The sequence below is a fragment of the Leuresthes tenuis genome, unplaced genomic scaffold, assembly GCF_036924035.1.
Source record: "Leuresthes tenuis unplaced genomic scaffold, fLeuTen1.0.hap1 SCAF_42, whole genome shotgun sequence".
NCBI lineage: Eukaryota > Metazoa > Chordata > Actinopteri > Atheriniformes > Atherinopsidae > Leuresthes > Leuresthes tenuis.
Window position 1 is genome coordinate 573,688 of NW_027325396.1, and position 6,330 is coordinate 580,017.

At 43.6% G+C, this 6,330-nt stretch overlaps 4 non-coding genes across 4 annotated transcripts; all 4 read left to right on the forward strand.

Annotated features, from left to right (window-relative positions):
• Positions 1-2,888: 2,888 nt before the first annotated feature.
• LOC140285495 (U5 spliceosomal RNA) lies at positions 2,889-3,002 on the forward strand. The gene has a single exon (XR_011910519.1). It is a non-coding gene; the product is annotated as a U5 spliceosomal RNA (small nuclear RNA).
• Positions 3,003-3,310: 308 nt separating this feature from the next.
• LOC140285487 (U2 spliceosomal RNA) lies at positions 3,311-3,501 on the forward strand. The gene has a single exon (XR_011910512.1). It is a non-coding gene; the product is annotated as a U2 spliceosomal RNA (small nuclear RNA).
• Positions 3,502-3,890: 389 nt separating this feature from the next.
• LOC140285500 (U5 spliceosomal RNA) lies at positions 3,891-4,004 on the forward strand. The gene has a single exon (XR_011910524.1). It is a non-coding gene; the product is annotated as a U5 spliceosomal RNA (small nuclear RNA).
• A 259-nt stretch (positions 4,005-4,263) lies between these two features.
• LOC140285497 (U2 spliceosomal RNA) lies at positions 4,264-4,454 on the forward strand. Its single transcript, XR_011910521.1, has one exon. It is a non-coding gene; the product is annotated as a U2 spliceosomal RNA (small nuclear RNA).
• The last annotated feature ends 1,876 nt before the right edge of the window (positions 4,455-6,330 follow it).

Below are 6,330 nucleotides of genomic sequence, written 5' to 3' on the forward strand. Positions count from 1 at the left end.
AAAAGGTGTGAACGTCCGACCATGGTTTGTAAAAAGCGGGTAAGAAAAGGTGCGAATGCCCGACAATGTATGATCAAAAGAGGGAGCGGAGGTTTTCGGCTGCAGGAAGGTCTGAATGTCCAACCATAATTTGTAAAAACCGGGGAAGAAAAGGCTCGAAAGCCCGACTATACACCATCAAAAGCGGGAGCAAAGGTGTTCAGCTGCAAGAAGGTCTGAATGTCCATCAATAATTGCTAGAAAACATGAAAGAAAATTTTCGAATATCAAACCGCACATGATCATAAGCAGAAGAGGAGGTGTTCAGCTGCAAGAAGGTGTCAATGTCCACCCATAATTACTGAAAAATGGGTAAGAAAAGGTGCAAATGCCCAACCATACATCATCAAAAGAGGAAGCGGAGGCGTTCCGCTGTAAGACGGTGTGAATGTCCGACCATAGTTGGTAAAAAGTTGGTAAGAAAAGGTTAAAATACCCGACTGTACACAATCAATAGCGGGAGCAGAGTTGTTCGCCTACAAGAAGGTGTGAATGTCCGACCATGGTTTTTAAAAAGCGGGTAAGAAAAGGTTCGAATGCCCGATTATATACCATCAAAAGCGGAAGCGGAGGTGTTCGGCTGCAAAAATGTGTGAACGTCCGACCAAAGATTGTAAAAAGCAGTTAAGAACAGGTTCGAATATCCAACCAAACATAATCAAAAGCGGGAGTAGAGCTGTTCGACTGCAAGTAGGTGTGAATGTCAGATCATAATTTGCAAAAAGCTAATGAGAATGGATGAGAATGCCCAACTATACACCATCAAATGCGGGAGCGGAGTTGTTCGGCTGTGAGTAGGTGTGAATCTCCGACCATAATTGCTGAAAAATGTGTTAGAAAACGTAAGAATGCCGGTCCATACATCATCAAAAGCGAGAGAGGTGGTGTTCGGCTGCAAGTAGGTGTGAATGTCCAGCCATAATTACTCACAAACGGGTAAGAAAAGGTAGTATTGCCAGACCATACATGATCAAAACAGGGAGCGGAGGTGGTTCAGCTGCAAGAAGGTGTGAATGTCCGACTAAAGTTCAAATATATTAACAAAAGCGGGAGGAGAGGTCTTGGGATGAGAGTGGTTGAGAATTTCCAACCATAATCTATAAAATGCGTTGAAAAAAAAGGTGTGATAGAACACCAAAAGGTGGAGCGGAAGTCTTCGGCTGCAAGAAGGTCTGAATGTCCAAACATAATTTGTAAAAACCGGGGAAGAAAAGGCTCGAAAGCCCGACTATACACCATCAAAAGCGGGAGCGGAGGTGTTCAGCTGCAAGAAGGTCTGAATGTCCATCAATAATTGCTAGAAAACATGAAAGAAAATTTTCGAATATCAAACCGCACATGATCATAAGCGGCAGAGGAGGTGTTCAGCTGCAAGAAGGTGTTAATGTCCACACATAATTACTGAAGAATGGGTAAGAAAAGCTTCGAATGCCCAACCATACATCATCAAAAGCAGGAGCGGAGGTGTTCCGCTGTAAGAAGGTGTGAATGTCCGACCATAGATGGTGAAAAGCGGGTAAGAAAAGGTTCGAATGCCCGACTATACACCATCAAAAGAGGGAGCGGAGGTGTTCCGCTGTAAGACGGTGTGAATGTCTGACCATAGTTGGTAAAAAGCGGTTAAGACAAGGTGAAAATACACGACTGTACACAATCAATAGCGGGAGTGGAGTTGTTCGGCTACTAAAAGGTGTGAAAGTCCGACCCTGGTTTGTAAAAAGCGGGTAAGAAAAGGTGCGAATGCCCGAAAATGTATGATCAAAAGAGGGAGCGGAGGTTTTTGGCTGCAAGAAGGTCTGAATGTCCGACCATAGTTTGTAAAAAGCGGGTAAGGAAAGGTTCGAAACCCTGACTATACACCATCAAAAGCGGGAGCGGAGGTGTTCAGCTGCAAGAAGGTCTGAATGTCCATCAATAATTGCTAGAAAACATGAAAGAAAATTTTCGAATATCAAACCACACATGATCATAAGCGGGAGAGGAGGTGTTCAGCTGCAAGAAGGTGTGAATGTCCACCCATAATTACTGAAAAATGGGTAAGAAAAGGTGCGAATAACCAACCATACATCATCAAAAACAGGAGTGGATGTGTTCGGCTACAAGAAGGTTTGAATGTCTGACCATTGTTTGTAAAAAGCGGGTAAGAAAAGGTGCGAATGCCCAAACATACACCATCAAAAGAGGGAGCGGAGGGGTTCCGCTGTAAGAAGGTGTGAATGTCCGACCATAGTTGGTAAAAAGCGGGTAAGACAAGGTGAAAATACCCGACTGTACACAATCAATAGCGGGAGCGGAGTTGTTCGGCTATTAAAAGGTGTGAAAGTCCGACCCTGGTTTGAAAAAAGCGGGTAAGAAAAGGTGCGAATGCCCGAAAATGTATGATCAAAAGATGCAATGTACGACGTTGTTTTTTTTGTTTAAATCTTTCTAGACATGGTAAATATGAAGGACAAAGCAGTTTTAACATAGTTTGAGTGAAGGAATTCATTTTATAGATAAAATCCCAAGAGTCTGCTGAGAAAAGAGAGTGAATACGAAGTAGACTTTAACACGGCTCTGGGAGCAATCCGAGTGCGGGCTAACCGGGAGAATTGCTTGAAAGAAACGCGACACCGAATGAGCGGTCAGAAAAAAGCCTCAATACGGTGTTCCCATGGTGTTTTTGTTGCTGCCTCTTCTTTTGCACAGAGTAAAAGACAAGGCAGCCATCGAATAGGGCCCGATTGTTCCTACTTGGTCAGCCGAGGAGCAAGGGGGGGGAGCAAGCGTCTCCACCAAGCAAAGCTCACCATGGGGAAGGTGGCTATGCCAACTAGCCTGATGCCCTGCTCCTGCAGTGACGGATAATCGTACTCTGGTTTCTCTTCATAACGTACAAGTCTTTCGCCTTTTACTAAAGACTTCCGTGGAGAGCAGCACTAATGAGTTGTTTCTATTTTTGGCAGGCTTTACCTTTGCGGGTGAAGCCCTTTTTGTCTGTGCAAAAGAAATCTTGTTACTGTGCAGAGTGACTTCTCTGAGTAGAGTCGCCTTACTTGTTGCGACTGTGCCGATGTTCGAAGCTGGAGTGCAAAGTTGTTGCTTGAATGGTGCTTGCTGGAGCGTGCGGGAGTGCAAATTTATACCATTTGAAAGGGCTGAAGAGTGCTCAGTGCAGCGGGTGGGCGGAGGTGCAAAGTGACACTCTGGCCACCTATGGCCATAAAAAGAACACCGCTACAAGTGCGCATTGTGCCAGGAAGGGCCCTCGGACGTGAACCAGTGGACAGTTATCGCTTCTCGGTCTTTTAGCTCAGATCAAGTGTAATATCTGTTCTTATCAGTTTAATTTCTGATATGTCCTCTATACGAGGACTACATATTAAATGGATTTTTAGCAATAGGAGTTGAAAAAGGAGCTTGCTCCGTTCACTCCAAACATCGACCCAGTACTGCAGTGCCGCTGGGAACGGTGCGCTCTTCTCTGCTCTAGTGAAAAAGCAAACAGCGGTGCAGGATGGAAGTTTCTTTTAGTCTGCTGAGAAGAGAGTGTGAATGCGAAGTAGACTTTAACACGGCTCTGGGAGCAAGCCGAGTGCGGGCTAACCGGGAGAATTGCTTGAAAGAAACGCGACACCGAATGAGCGGTCAGAAAAAAGCCTCAATACGGTGTTCCCATGGTGTTTTTGTTGCTGCCTTGTCTTTTGCACAGAGTAAAAGACAAGGCAGCCATCGAATAGGGCCCGATTGTCCCTACTTGGTCAGCCGAGGAGCAAGGGGGGGAGCAAACGTCTCTACCAAGCAAAGCTCACCATGGGGAAGGTGGCTATGCCAACTAGCCTGATGCCCTGCTCCTGCAGTGACGGATAATCGTACTCTGGTTTCTCTTCATAACGTACAAGTCTTTCGCCTTTTACTAAAGACTTCCGTGGAGAGCAGCACTAGTGAGTTGTTTCTATTTTTGGCAGGCTTTACCTTTGCGGGTGAAGCCCTTTCTGTCTGTGCAAAAGAAATCTTGTTACTGTGCAGAGTGACTTCTCTGAGTAGAGTCGCCTTACTTGTTGCGACTGTGCTGACGTTGTTGCTTGAATGGTGCTTGCTGGAGCGTGCAGGAGTGCAAAGTTATACCATTTAAAAGGGCTGAAGAGTGCTCAGTGCGGAGGTGCAAAGTGACACTAAAAAGAACACCGCTACAAGTGCGCATTGTGCCAGGAAGGGCCCTCGGACGTGAACCAGTGGACAGTTATCGCTTCTCGGCCTTTTGGCTAAGATCAAGTGTGGTATCTGTTCTTATCAGTTTAATATTTGATATGTCCTCTATACGAGGACTACATATTAAATGGATTTTTAGCAATAGGAGTTGAAAAAGGAGCTGGCTCCGTTCACTCCAAGCATCGACCCGGTACTGCAGTGCCGCTGGGAACGGTGCGATCTTCTCTGCTCTTGTGAAAAAGCAAACAGCGGTGCAGGATGGAAGTTTCAGGGTCCTATTCGATGGCTGCAACACCTGAAAGAGATATTGATGCAAGACCTGATGAAAAGCTTTTTCAAAGTCTAAATTTAAGATGACAAGCCGGGTGTTTCTTTCTCTATCGTAATCAATGATGTCTCGAATCAGTACGAGGCTGTCAGTGAGTTGTCTCCCTGAGATTGCACAAGCCTGGTCTGGGTGAATTACCTCCTCTAAAACAGAGGACATCCGTGTCGCTAAAACCTTGCTAAAAAGTTTACAGTCAAAGTTTAAAAGTGTGATGGGCCTCCAATTCTTTAGGTCAGTCTTATCATTTTTTTTATAAAGTAGAGTCACTATTCCCACTCTAAAACTGTCAGGCAGTCGGTCGAGTTTTTCAAAATCTTTAAAAACATCTAAAATGTCTGATGATAAAAGGTCCCAAAAGGTCAGATAGAATTCTGCAGGAAGCCCGTCTAAACCCGGAGCTCGACTTCTCTTAAAACCTGTTAGGCATTTTTTTTAACTCTAAAGCAGTAAAATCCTGTGTCAAGTGTGCATTCTCTTTTACGGTTTTGTCAACGAATTTTAAAATTTCTGCCGATGTTTCCAAGTGCACTGGTTTCTCTTTGTACATGTTACTATAAAAGGTATGTACAGTTTCAATCATCTCTTGTGTGGATTTTGTTCAAAACCCATCTTCTCTTTTTAGATTTTGAATACACTCCTTTTTATTTATAACTTTCTTAAAAAAGTACCGTGTGCATTTTTCACCTTCCTCAATTTCCTGCTCCCTGCTTCTTACAAAAATTCCTTTACTCTTTATTTCTGCTAAAACTGACATTTCCTTTTTGACATCTTTGATTTCTTCATTAAAGTTTATGCCACACTGATTTAGTTTAAAGTAGCGCTGTAAGCGTTTCTGTTGTCCCATCATACATCTATTCTCTTTCCTTTTTTTACGTTTACCTTGCTGTTTAAAAAAAGTCTGGGTCGTTTCCTTCACCATTTCCCACCATTGTGCATGTGTTTCGTAGAGGTCTTGAAGGGTCTGCCACTCTTTATAACATTCCCTGTACTGACTGACTATGATTTCATCCTCCAACAGGGAACAGTTGAGTTTCCACAGACCACGTCCTACCGTCACACCAGAAGGGGGTGAAAGGGTGCAGGAGAGCATAAGGTGGTTTGAAAAGAAAACAGGGGTTAATCTAACATCAGTGGGTGGGCAATCTCTAGTAAAGAAATAATCGATGCGAGAGGCTCTGGTGCCATCATGACTAAACCAGGTGAAGCCCTCCTCTCTGGGATGCATGGTTTTAAAACAGTCAGTAAGCTTAAAATCCCTGCATATGCCCTGAAGTAAAATCGAAGTCTTATCCACTTTAAAATCTCCCCCTGCTCTTTTTCTATCTTTCCTGCTCAAGATACAGTTAAAATCCTGCTACAACTAAAGGTACTTGCCCTAGCATGTAAAGCTGTATATCTTCTAAAAGGTCATACCTGTCATTTTTCCATTGAAACCATAAATATTTAAGAGGTTAAAGTCTTGCCCCATAAAATTCAAGTGTGCTGAAAGTGCCCGTCCGTCTCTCACCACTGTGCTACCTTTCACCAGAACATGCGGATTTTTAATTAGAATGGCCACACCATCATTTTTATTTTGATTTGAACCACTCCATATCGATAAATGGGGCCACATTTCCTCCCATTGTCTATGGTTTTTTAAAAAAGGTAGTCCACATTCTTGTATTAAAAACACATCTGATTTTATGGAGTCTAAGAAGGATAAAATACTCTGGGCTCTTGTCTTTGATTTCACACTTCTCACATTTAGTGTTGAGAAGGTGAGAACCATTAAA